We start from the raw sequence: 14,125 nt of genomic DNA on the forward strand, positions 1-14,125 counted from the left end.
GACCTGGGAAGATCCCACATGCCGCGGAGCAACTAGGCCCGTGAGCCACAACTATTGAGCCTGCACGTCTGGAGCCTGTGCTCCGCAACAAGAGAGGCCGCGATAGTGAGAGGCCCGCGCACCGCGATGAAGAGTGGCCCCCGCTTGCCACAACTAGAGAAAGCCTTCACACAGAAACGAAGACCCAACACAGCCAAAAATAAATTAATTAATTAATCCATTAAACAAAAAAAGCTGTCTCTCAAATTTAACTTCCAGAATATATTCAGGAAAAACGCATACGCCCTTTTTGGCCAACCAAAGAAGCGGGCAATGCAAATCAACACTACAAAGAGGTATCACTTCGAATCAGAAAAAAGGACCATCCTCACAAAGGGTAAAAACCAGATATGCAGGACAAGGAGAGGAGAAAAGGGAGCCTTGTTACGCTGAAGGGGGGAATGTAAATTGCCAACGGCCACTCTGGAGAAGTGTGCTGTGTTTCCTAAAACATCTAAAAAACAGAGCTACAAAGCATAGGGCGCTTCCACTCATGGGCCTATATGTTGGAAAAACCAAAAATCCACAGGACGCAGGCACCCCGTTTACTGCTGCTATGTTTACAACAGCCTCGACTTGGGTACAACTTAATAGTCCTTGGAAGGAAAAAATGGTGAAAGAAAATTTGGTACTTAAGCACAACGGAATATTACTCAGCCCTGAAATCAATGAAATGAGGCCAGTTGCAGCAACTCAGGGGGACTTATGTTTGGTCATTGAGAGTGAAATAAGTTAGACAGCAAGAGAAACTTATCATAAGATATCACTTATAAAGGGAATCTAAAAATCGCCAACCATGAACTGAATTACAAACCGAACACCATCACACATTTACAAAACACACTGATGGCTGCTTAAGGGGAAAAGTGTGGTGCGTTGATGCATAAACCAGGAGGTTGAAATTGGCACAGATACCGTTCCATACGCCAATAATGTAATCGCCAAGACATACTCATTGTTCAAGGAACTGGACTCAGCACACTCTATTTACAGAAAAAACATCTATCTGACTACTAGAAACTAGAAAAGAATTTATTGATGTCTCTCTGTAAGTGACTCAGGTGGATGTACAGCACCAAGAAACACAACATTGCAAATCAGCTACACCCCATTATAAAAATTAATTATAAAAAAAGAAAGACAGTGAGAGAGAGAGGAATTCTTACAAAATTCAATCAGGGGCTCTGATGCAACTGGACTGACCACATCTACACTCACAGCTGAATGGGACGTAAGGCTGGACACCCTAACCCTAAACCCTAACCGTAACCCTAAACCTAACCCAACCCTAACCCTACCTTAACCCTAACCCTAACCCAACAGTAACCCTAACCCTAAACCTAAACCCTAACCCTAACCCCAGCTGTCTCGCTATCACAGGTATGTGACAGCCACTAGGTGTCTCCGCATTCCAGGTATGTGACCGGCGCCAGTTCTCTCCCAATCACAGGTGTTTGACAGTCCCAATTTTTCTCCCCATCACAGGTGTGTGAAAACCCCCAAGTCTCTCCCCATCACAAGTAAGTGACAGCCCCCAGCTTTCTCCCCATCACAGGTATGTGACAGCCCACACCTGTCTCCGCATCATAGATGCCTGACAGCCCCCAACTCTCTCCCCATCACAGGTATGTGACAGCCCCCAGCTCTCTCCCCATCACAGGTGTTTGAAAGTCCCCATCTCTCTCCCAATCACAGGTGGGTGACAGCCCCCAGCTCTCCCCCCATCACAGGTGAGTAACCGCCCTCTGCTCTCTCCACATCACAGGTATTTGACAGCCACTAGCTGTCTCCGCATCACCGGTATGTGACAGTCCCCATCTCTCTCCCCATCACAGGTATGTGACAGCCCCCAGCTGTCTCTACATCACAGGTATGTGACAGCCACTAGTTGTCTCCGCATCACAAGTATGTGTGAGCCCCAGCTCTCTCCCCATCACAGGTGTTTGACAGTCCTCATCTCTCTCCCCTTCACAGGTGTGTGACAGACCCCAGCTCTCTCCCAATCACAGATGAGTGACAGCCCCAGCTCTCTCCCCATCGCAGGTGTGTGACAGCCCCCAGCACTCTCCCCATCACAGGTGTGTGACAGCCACCAGCTCTCTCCCCATCACAGGTGAGTGACAGCCCCCAGCACTCTCCCCATCACAGGTATGTGACAGCCCCCAGCTGTCTCCGCATCACAAGTGCTTAACAGCCCCCAACTCTCTCCCCATCACAGGTGAGTGACAGCCCCAAGCTCTCTCCACATCACTTTTGTGTGACAGCCCCCAGCACTCTCCCCATCACAGTTGTGTGACAGCCACCAGCTCTCTCCCCATCACAGGTGAGTGACAGCCCCCAGCTCTCTCCCCATCTCAGGTACGTGACAGGCCCCAGCTGTCTCGCTATCACAGGTATGTGACAGCCACTAGCTGTCTGCGCATCCCAGGTATGTGACAGCCCACAGCTCTCTCCCCATCACAGGTGTTTGAAAGTCCCCATCTCTCTCCCAAATACAGGTGTGTGACAGCCCCAAGCTCTCCCCCCATCACAGGTGTGTGACAGCCCCCAGCTCTCTCCCCATCACAAGTAAGTGACAGCCCCCAGCTCTCTACCCATCACAGGTGTGTGAAGCCCCCAGCTCTCTCCCCATCACAGGTGAGTGACAGCCCCCAACTCTCTCCCCATCTCAGGTATGTGACAGCCCCCATCTCTATCCCCATCACAGGTGTGTGAGAGCCCCTAGCTGTCTCAGCATTAGAGGTATGTGACAGTCCCCATCTCTCTCCCCTTCACAGTTGTGTGACAGCCCCCACCTCTCTCCCCATCACAGGTGAGGGACAGCCCCCAGCACTCTCCCCATCACAGGTATGTCACAGCCTCCAGCTGTCTCCACATCACAGGTGCCTGAGAGCCCCCAACTCTCTCCCCATCACAGGTATGTGACAGCCCCCATCTGTCTCCACATCACAGGTATGTGTGAGCCCCAGCTCTCTCCCCATCACAGGTGTTTGACAGCCCCCAGCTCACTACCCATCACAGGTGTGTGAAGCCCCCAGCTCTCTCCCCATCACAGGTGAGTGACAGCCCCCAGCTGTCTCCACATCACAGGTATGTGACAGCCACCAGCTCTCTCCGCATTATAGGTATGTGATAGCCCCCAGCGCTCTCCCCATCACAGGTGTTTGAAAGTCCCCATCTCTCTCCCAATCACAGGTGTGTGACAGCCCCCAGCTCTCCCCTCATCACAGGTGAGTGACAGCCCTCAGCTTTCTCCCCATCACAGGTGTGTGACAGCCCCCAGCTGTCTCGCTATCACAGGTATGTGAAAGCCACTAGCTATCTGCGCATCCCAGGTATGTGACAGCCGCCAGCTCTCTCCCCATCACAGGTGTTTGACAGTCCCCATCTCTATCCCCATCACAAGTGTGTGAAAGCCCCCAGCTGACTCCCCATCACAGGTATGTGACAGCCCACACCTGTCTCCGCATCACAAGTGCTTGACAGCCCCCAACTCTCTCCCCATCACAGGTGATTGACAGCCCCAAGCTCTCTCCACATCACTTTTGTGTGACAGCCCCCAGCTCTCTCCGCATCACAGGTGAGTGACAGCCCCCAGCTCTCTCCCCATCTCAGGTATGTGACAGCCCCCATCTGTCTCCGCATCACAGGTGTCTGACAGCCCCCAACTCTCTCCCCATCACAGGTACGTGACAGCCCCCAGCTGTCTCGCTATCACAGGTATGTGACAGCCACTAGCTGTCTGCGCATCCCAGGTATGTGACAGCCCACAGCTCTCTCCCCATCACAGGTGCTTGAAAGTACCCATCTCTCTCCCAAACACAGGTGTGTGACAGCCCCCAGCTCTCCCCCCATCACAGGTGAGTGACAGCCCTCAGCTCTCTCCCCATCACAGGTGTGTGACAGCCCCCACCTCTCTCCCCATCACAGGTGAGGGACAGCCCCCAGCACTCTCCCCATCACAGGTGTGTGAAGCCCCCAGCTCTCTCCACATGACAGGTATGTGACAGCCCCCAGCTGTCTCCGCATCACAAGTGCCTGACAGCCCCCAACTCTCTCCCCATCACAGGTATGTAACAGCCACCAGCTTTCTCCGCATCACAGGTGTTTGACAGTCCCCATCTCTCTCCCCATCACAGGTGTGTGACAGCCCCCAGCTCTCTCCCCATCACAGGTGCGTGACAGCCCCCAGCACTCTCCACATGACAGGTATGTGACAGCACCCACCTCTCTCCCCATCACAGGTGTTTGACAGTCCCCATCTCTCTCCCCATCACAGGTGAGTGACAGCCCCCAGCTGTCTCCCCATCACAGTTGCGTGTCAGCCCCCATCACTCTCCCCATCTCATGTATGTGACAGCCCCCATCTCTCTTCCCATCACAGGTGAGTAACTGATAAGTTGTTGATGAAAATAATCAATAAACAATCTACAATAGGAACAGAGAAGCATCTTATTTGAGCCAAACTGTGGACTATAGCCTGGAAGACAACCCCGCAGATAGCTCTGAGGAACTGTCCCATGGAAGCATGGTTTTCACTACAGTTTTATATATTGTCAGAGCAAAGAACATTAAACAACTCAGGGATACATTCCTTTAAGGCTTCAGGGGAGAAAACAAAAACAAAAACAAAACAAACAAACAAAACACAGATCAGCCCATACACAGCAAGTCAGCATGGCCTTGGCACCTGGGAAGTGAGGCTTATTATTGAAGGAGCTTCAGCACTGGCGTCCCAGGAAGGGAGGCATTTCATCTTTATTTTTAACATGCACATTCTTTACTTCTGGTCAATGCACTCTTTTCTTTAACAGTTAAAGCAGAAGCACAATGTATGTTTGATAGGCCACACGCAGGTTGTTCTAGTTTGCGTAACATTCAAGTTAACTCATGTATAAGCCAGACGACTTCCCCATATCTCAATATGTGAAAATATCTTTTATCGAAATCCTGGGTCTGGGTGGGGGGTTCAGCTTTCTCTGCCTTCTTTCTACCCGGAAGCTCCTCTGCTGGCTTCGATGGTGACTAGCAATTACCACCCTCTCCCCTGTGAGAGTTTGCACACCCGGACCGTCAGCTCTTTCAGACACTATGGGTGCTCCACCTAGCCCGTGGAGGGTCCTTGTGACTGCCTCAATGCGGAGCAGTCTAGCTCCCAAATACTTCTCGTCATTGCTTTCCACCCGTCACAAGTCAGTTTCTCTGGAAGGGAATGTTAAGATCGATTTTGGCAAGCAGGGTGCAAGTTAGGTGTCAACCTCTGTGACAGGGCACAGAGGGAGCAGGTATGGGCAGATGACACAGTTTCAGGTGTCCAGCCCTGAGGAATCCTTGGCTCAACCCATTCGGGCTCTGAAGCATATGCGGCCATCACAGGTGTTGTAAGTGCCCCTCTGCACTTGACCATTGGGTGTGGCAGCCCTGAGAGGGACCCGTGCATGGGTGAGGCTGCCTGAGGGGATCTTGGCTGGAAGATACCTGTTGATGGCACTCCAGCAGTTGAGTAGTGAGTGTTTTCTGGGCCAGAGGTGTGGGTGGCACATCCGTGTGCACCCTGAGTGGTGCCCCATATTTTAGAGATGAGTAAGTGGGGAACATGTTAGAGATATTTGGCTTGTCATCTTCACCTTGCTGCACCACCTAACATGCTACACTACCTGATTCTGGTGGTAAACAGTCATGATGATTAAGTTTCTTTAACTGCATTTTGAATTATTCCTGTAAAATAGATTGTTTCCTAATATTTACTACATATTCTGGAGCAAAGTCTCACTATTATCAGTAAAATTAGTTTAGGTTCATTGTGAGTTGTTACCTTGAGGGCTATTGAAATAATGAGGATTCTGTTTTCTCACATTGTATAATCTAAGTAGATACACGCTGTTGATGCAGGCACACAGAGGGGCAGATCTGGGGTAATATATTAAACAAACGTAGCGTTAAACACACTTGAGGTAAAGGCATCTTGGGGCCTTGCACCAAATACCACTAAGGAATGGAGGACTTTGAGTCCGATCTGCACAGAAGGATCCAAAAATAGCCTGAAGCTACTACACAATGAAAGCCTATTCTTTAGTTTGTCATAATTCCATCACTGGGCAAGTCTTGGTGAGTCATTTGTTGTTGTTGTTTTTGTAGCTGTTGTTTTGGTTTTCCTTGCAATCTACTGGTGCCACTTGAGAAAAAATTTTCAGCTGGGGCAATTTTTCCCCAATCCCCCATCCCCAGAGGACAAGTGGCTACATCCGGGGACACTTTGGGTTGTCACGCCTGAGGAGATGCTAGTGGGTAGAGGCCAGGGGTGCTGCTCAACATCCCAGAACACACAGGACAGCTCCCACAGCAAAAAGTCATCCAGCTCAGAATGTCTGTAATCCCCAGGTTGAGAAATCTTGCCCTAGAGCAAGAGCAACGGGCTTAAACATCACACAATGTGCATTCTGCACTTTTTGAGCAGAGTATTGGACTAAAACCTTTATACAAAAAGTGAATAAGCTTGTTGAGGTTAGTGGCACTGTGACAACTCTTGTTGAAAGTCACCCCCACGTGATACTGTACCTCTCATGAGCTTTCAGTGTAGTTGAGCTTTAACAGCCTGACACAAGACTGGAACAACTTTGGTCCTTCCCACTCGGTCTATGCAAACCTCTAGGAGGAGAAGCTAAAAGGGTCATATTATCAGGGGGAAAAGAACACGCAGATGAAACAAGCTGTGAGAGCTTTAGCGCCCATCACAGGCAGTGAGGTCTCTGGAGCTCAGCTGCAGTCACAAGCTGTGTGAATCAGCTTAGGAGTAGAAGCTTGTGTAGCTTAGCCTCTTTGTCCCCAATAAATGTTCATGCACTGCCTGCTACATGCTAGACACAGAAATGTCACAGCCCAGTCTCAAGCAGAGCCACTGTAAGCCTGGACACTCAGGACGTGGTATAGGTGCTGTGATAGACACCAGAAGAAGCCTCAGTTGAGGAGAGCACAGAGCACAGACTAGTGACTGCAGAGGCTCTAATTTGTAAACCTTGCAGCTACAAGGGTCCTGCTCACGTGTGAAGCCAAAGAAGTGCCTGATGAATGGCTGATATCATGACACTGAGTTTACCAAGAAAAGCTGCCCGTCTAGGGGGCTCAGAGACCAGCCCCATGGAGAACGTGGTAGAGCTGCCGCCACAGCTGCCTGCATAAGGTCTCAACTTCCTGGTCCTACCACCCACACTGGGCCAGCTTCCTCACCTCACCTCTCACTGTCATCTTTTTGACTGAACGAAAACACATCTATATTTGACTTTTCTCTGGCATTTCTCATTTGTCTGGATGGTTAAACAATAACATTGTAAAAGTAGTCGGACAATTTTGACCATGTTAGGTATTTTGCAGGTGTTTCTACCTTTAGTCCCTGTTTACTCTGCCATCTGGAAAACAATGACAGCTAATAAATTTCCCAGTGACCAATCTTTACAAATCTGAGTAGAAGTTAGAAACCTCTAAAGCTGTAATAAATTGAGTGTATGAGAATAGGCTCAATGAAGTTCTGAATATATTTAGTCATGCCAATCTTATCGGGGAGATTTTTTCTTATTGCATTTTTGGGTTATGTCTTAAACCAACGCACAGCCTGTGCTTAGGTGGCAAGCCTTAGCAACCTCCAGTCGGTGCTAGCATGCACACCCGGGGAAAGTCAGAGGGGTCTTTAGTTGTCCTGCACATCCGAGCACCTGGCGGGGGGAGACTAACAGCAGGGGAAGTCTCCAGTGACAGCAGGTACCCAGTTATCCCAGCTCTGAAAGGAGGAAGATGGGGCAAGGACAGCACGCTGGCTGCAATGAAGGGCCCCAGCCTGGCTGATAGCAGGCCTGAGAGGCTCAAGGAGGGGAAAGAAAACAGAGACAGGAGGGAGGAGAACAGTGGCAGAGGGGTAAATTCACCTCCATGTGGCAAAACACAAGTGTCACAGCAGAGACTGGGGAGGAGAGTGGGTCCGGTGGAAGGAGCCGGAGAAGAAATGCCTGGAGGACACTTCCTCCCCACCCCCACTCCAGACGGGGTGCACGGGGCAGGAAAAGGTGTTTGCATCCACTCCCCTCACTAAGAGTGTGCGCTTCAAGCTGGTCTTGAGAACACACCTCATTCTTCACTGTGACTGCAGGTTGGGTCTTCTCTGCCTGCCTCCCCCTCACATTTCACTTTGCCCTGAAGTCTTCATTTTTTCAGGCACACAGTGTGGCTCAGTGGGCAGAGTTGAGCACCCAGGCGGTAAATCCTGACTCGCAGGTGTAATATATATTCATATTAATAGTTTATTTATATTTATTAATTTAATTTATTATAATAAAAGAATACTACATAAATATATGTACATACAATGTAAATAAAATGTTAAATATTATTTTGATATAATAATATTGATTAATATATCAATAATATATGTTCATATTAATCATACATAGGCTGATTTAGTTAGTGACATCCTTGGCAAGAAGAAAAGCGAAGATTATACAAATCAGAAGAACTGAGAACTTAGAAGATCTTTGAGGGAACTCCATGCCCACGATGTAAATGGAGAGAAGTACGTGAAGGGATCCTGTCCAGGGCTGCTCACAGAGCTTTTCTAGGCCTCCTGTTTACTGGGTCAAGAGTGAATCAGGGCGCCCCAGATGTCTGGATAAAAGCAGGAGCCTAGGGGCCAGGGCCCAGCTCCCCTGGACAATGCCTGCCCTTCTTTCACCACATTACAGTGGCCCAGCCCGCCCGCGCATCACCTCCTCACTTACACTCCTGTGAACAAACGTTACCACTTCTCCTACACAATGAAGTGTGCATGTTACAGAAGCATTGGCACCTACCAAATAGTGACAAACATCTTAAAACTACGGAGAGAGGGAGAAGGAGAGATAGGTGGACAAATAGTTAAGCATGCCACAGTTTTAGACTATCATGTAAAAATTATGAAAATAGAAAGTAATGTTAACACTGTTCAACTCTCAGCTTTTATTTTTACCAATGGTTTCATTAAACAATTTATCAGTCATCTAAGTACAGTAGATTCTAAATCATAAAATAGGATTTTAATTTTGAAGTACTTTAGTTTTCTACATTTCCAAAATGTACCTTCAAATCATCCAATGTCTTCTTAACCAAAGCACACATTTGTTGCATATTCAAAGACCCTGTCAGAATGTTCCCAGGAGGTTAGGGAGGAGTTTCCTGGAACATCGTCTGCCCTTCCCCTGTTGCCAGAAGGGTGTTTATAAATGGATGTTAGTTTTGAGAGAGCTTGGTGAACTGGTTCAGCTCCTACACATGCAGAAACTGTTTGTTGACCAACATTCTCCAGTAGGTTCATCCTCCGCTTGAATGTGCCCTAAATCCCGAGCCACCAAGCAGGCCAAGAGCCTCGCTGTCTCATTACACCCTCTGCTTCCACCCACCAGGGTCATGGGCCCACAGGATGCAGAATGGACTGGACTCTCTAGGCCACTCGTCCGCTCCTACCCTTCCCCACTCACAGGCCCAGAGAAACCAAGCTCCTTGCCCTGATATAAGGAGGAAGGAGATCCAGCAACAGTGCCAGAAGAGGTACATGGGAGGGGCCCCTGCACTCCCAGCGGACCGTGGACTCATCATGTAGCGTTGGGTGGAACATGGTGGCTGGAAGAGACTCGGGACCTGACACCTATGGGACCTCGCCTGCTGAACAGACTCAGAAACCGGCTGTGGGCTGTGCGAGCTGAGGAACAGGGGAAGACTTGGATGGACTGGAGGTAGAGGGGAGGGTTTTCCCTGTTGCAAAGCACAGGCTGTGGACTTTCTGGGCTGGAAATATTGACAGCTCAGCATCTAATGGAGGGTGTTGGTTGGAGCTGTCCTGGTAGTTGACTTTCTTAGGGAGGTGAGAGGAGATTCTGGGAGGATGCAAAACACCTCCGAGAGCCTTGGACCACACACCCAGCCTTCTGACCCCAGCGGTAGAAGGTAGCAGTTTCTTATATTTCAAGCTGTCCCAGGTCAGGACAGCCGATTTCCCAGGGCCTGAACAGTGAGGAATACAGGTGGGTGTTGCTAAAGATGAGCAGCGTCCCTGAGCAGAGGACAGACGAGGGATTCCCGAGCAGCCAGAACACAGGCTATTGAGTCAGCAAGACAGTCATGAAGGGGGTGAGGCAGACATCATGCTGGAACTCACAGCAATCTTTGCCCTTGCCTAAGCCCCTACAGGGGAGTGAAGTGTTGGAAGAGGGAAGGGAAGATGGAGGACTGTGTGGGGCAGGCACACAGGTGAGCGTGCATGGAACACGTAGCACATCTTAGTTCCTTAGAGGGTTTTTATGGAGAAAATAAGGACAGGTGCATGAGGCAACCCTGAAATATGTATGGTCTAGAGAGTCATTTAGTTTTTTCTTGTCAAGCTTTACCTCTTCCAGGTGGAAAGAGAAAAAGAGAAAGAAAGGAAGGAAGGGAGAAAAGAATGACAAGAGATGTCCCCAAATGTTCACTGGTTCTCCTCCATAGGGGCCTGGCGGGGACCTCAGCATAATACGCCCTCAGGAGACCAGCACTGTACCTAATTGGGCCCCTGGGTGACTACAGGTCCCAGGGCACTGCTTCCTTGTCCCAAGCACAACAACTTGCCTGGGGGCAGCTGCCCTCTTCACTAGAGTCTCTCCGTGTCTGGAGTTCTCTTTGCTACAATGAGGGACACTAATAGTGGGGTCATGGTCAGTTTGGATGACGTTGGGAGTTCCAAGGAAGGGCAGCATGGCTGGGCTTGTGTCATCTGGGCCTACTGACAGCTCCAGGTGAGTCGGGTAAGTTGGGGTCAGGCAGGGAAGTGGTACTTAATGTTAGTCAACTGTAGACTTTAAATGGTTAAAATTGAAAATATATTTTTTAGAAAAACAAATCCAGATGGCATGTGAATGTACGTAAAATCTTATCACTTAAAAAGAAAAATTCTTAGGCCAAACGAAGGAGTACATTACTGATACATTCTAAAACATGAGCCTCAAAAGCATGATATTCAGTATAAGAAGCCAGACATAAAGGGCACATATTTTATGATTCCAGTCACATGAAATATTGAGAGTAGGCATATCTGTAGAGACAGAAAGCAGATTTGTGGTAGCCACGGCCTGAGCATAGGTGGAATAGAATGGACTAATGGGGATGGGGTTTCTTTTTGAGGTGATGAAATGTTCTGGTATTAGTGCCGATGGTTGCACAACTTTGTGAATAGATTATAAATCACTAAATTCTACACTTTTCAAAGGGTGAATTTTATGGTACGTGAATTGTGTCTCAACTTAAAAAATAGTGATTAATAAATGTGATTTTTAAAATAACATGGGGATCATTATCATGAGTTTTATTTGCTTCCTGCCCTACTAAGCTCTAGGATATGAAAACAGAAACACACAGCGCCCCCCCCCAAATGAGAACAATCACTATTTACTCAGAACTTGTCTATAGAGCATGGGAGTCAGCCAACACCCCTCACATCAGGCTGAGACTCAGGCACACATAAGAGTGGGGACACTTTCTGGTGGCAAAAAAAGGAAGGCATGTCCTGCCCAGAGCTTGTGATGGGGGAGGCTGGAGACAAGCTGATAGGAAGAGGGGCGTCCTAAGTGATTACTTAGGGGAATATATTTGGCTTTCCCCGCATTTGGTTCTACATGGAAAAGACTGAAAATGACGAAGCTGTGAGTCACTAACCAAGTCCTGACCCTTGGGGCCTATTGTTGCAGAGGTTGAAGTCTGGTTTTCCAGATTGGTTGTTGCAGGGTGTGGGGCAGGGCCTTGTGGCTGGAGGGAGAGGTTCCCAGACTTCCAGGTGGATTTAGAAAATTCTGCATCCCAAAACGCTCCTTCACCATCTTCAATCAATCAGATCCTCTGTGGATAGATAAACTTGAATCAATGTTTTTAAAATTAACTGCAAACAGAATTAGAAATGACTAATGTACAATATAATAACATATTAAAAGGCAAATATCAATAGAAGAATCTAACGGAATTTTATAAATTCCTTCCAAGCAATGAATATGCTCAATTAAAATCATATGCTCATGAACTGCAGTATTTGGTAGTATATATATGTGTGAAAAGAATTTTCAAATATGAAATATGTAAACCATGCAAAATCTCCTTATAAGTCAGGATTAACAACTTAAATTTTGATGATAGGAATCTCTAATAAGCTAAATGGTATCCCCCTTGCAAAAGAATTCCAGTTTTCTCATTAGCAGACTTGTATCACAAAAAATTGTACTAAATATATTTTAAATTTCATAAATCAGCATTTTGTGAAAAAATTGCAAATGATAGTAGTTATTACAGTAATGTCGATTTACTGTAAACATCAGGATTTCTCATTTCACTAATGTTCACATTGTAGTGAATCTCACAACAAAAAAAAATTTAATTCATTAAATTTTCTTCTTACCCCAATACCGAAATCCGGCCATCTGGTCGACCTTGCGCTGCAGACGCCAAGTCACGTGTAACTGGTGTGAACCTCAACAGGAAGGATCCAGATCGCACACCGGCGAAGGCGCACCGCCACGCCCCTGACACCCGTCCTTGACCCATGCCACCATCGGTCCCATTTCTCGCCCTGGGGGATCCTCCCGTCCGCCCGTGCATCTGTACGCCTTTCCCTGTCTGCAGAGCTTCTTCAGAGAAGCTACCGACAACCACGCCCACCCAGGACCGCGGCCAGGCTCGTGTCTGCTCACGACCATCACCGGAGGCCCCGGGCGGTCCCTGTTTCCCAAAGAGAAACGACTACGACCTACGACCACCGAAGCCTAGGAGGGACTGCCGGCCCTCCACGAGCACCCTTCCCGCTTGCCCACGACAGTCCGCGGCGAGGAGACCTGCACAAACGCAAGCGCCACGCTGACGAGGTGACCAAGGAGTGGGGACGGGAGCTCCCCGCGTAGACCCCGGTTCAATCTGCCGGGTGGATCACGTCTCTTGACAAGCATCCCGTGCCCCTGCCTCGGGGCAAGATTCGCCCCCGTGACCGCCTCGCGTGGAACACGGAGAAACTGAAGTGGCCCACGGTGAGCAGCCCCACCGCCTCGACTGCACCGGGATGGACCCGGGTCCCCAAGCCGGCGAGGACGCACCGACGGATCGTGACACACGGAGGACGACGTCGTGCACGGACATCCTCTCCTGGTCACGCATAGCAGGACGGGAAGTCTCAGCGGGCCAAGGGGCACCAGGGAGTGCTGGTCGACCGGCGCAGACCTCCCCACAACCATCCGAGGGAGCTCAGCGCCGGCCCCACAACACACTGCTCTCCACATTCAGTCTCCGGTGAGAGCAGGACGCGCTCACCACTCCGCATCACCGGGATGGTCGCCGCCAACGTCAGCGGCCTCCCGGAACTCTGCCCCGCGCCTGGCGGGCGAGTCACATCCCTCGCGAAGGTCACCGAAGCTCAGGAGGGAAGGGACAATATAAAAGCGGCCGCCTGGTGGCTCCCGACAACGGGCTCGAACGTCAGCGGGATGGATTCTGATCGCTGGGTGGCGAGGGATCAGCTCCGACCGCCCAAACGCTCGAGTTCGTCTCGGGGCGTCCGCCTCGTAGCTACCTGCCGGTTCGGCTCGGCACGGCACGACGGGACCCCAGCAGCCGACAAGGCTGGGAAGATTTGGGCAGGAGGCTGCCGCGAAGGAGACGCGCTCCTCACGCTAATGTGGAGAATTCTGCAGTCGGAACCCTGACTCTGCAGACCTGGGTTCCCTTAGTGCCCAGCCTCTTACCTCCTTATCAGGAGACCTTAGCAATTCACTTGCTTGCTCCAATTATCTCTGCCCACCCTACACGTGTGCCGCTCTTCTCTCCATGAGCCTAGAGCTGCTTTCCCAAGGAAAAGACATCCCCATGCCATTGCAGGTAGGAGCCAAGGAGACAGCTGAACATTTGCATCTGGACCTATTAGAGAAATTTTATGTATCCAACGCAGGAAGATACAAGACTGAGAGGGTCTTATAACTTTAGCACCACATGGCCATGGCTTTCATGAAACACTGATGCACACTCGGCAAGTCCAGGGGTGCCAGGAGAAGAAAGACACACA

The sequence above is a fragment of the Balaenoptera physalus genome (assembly GCF_965194825.1).
Source record: "Balaenoptera physalus genome assembly, chromosome: 14".
Classification (NCBI taxonomy): Eukaryota; Metazoa; Chordata; class Mammalia; order Artiodactyla; family Balaenopteridae; genus Balaenoptera; species Balaenoptera physalus.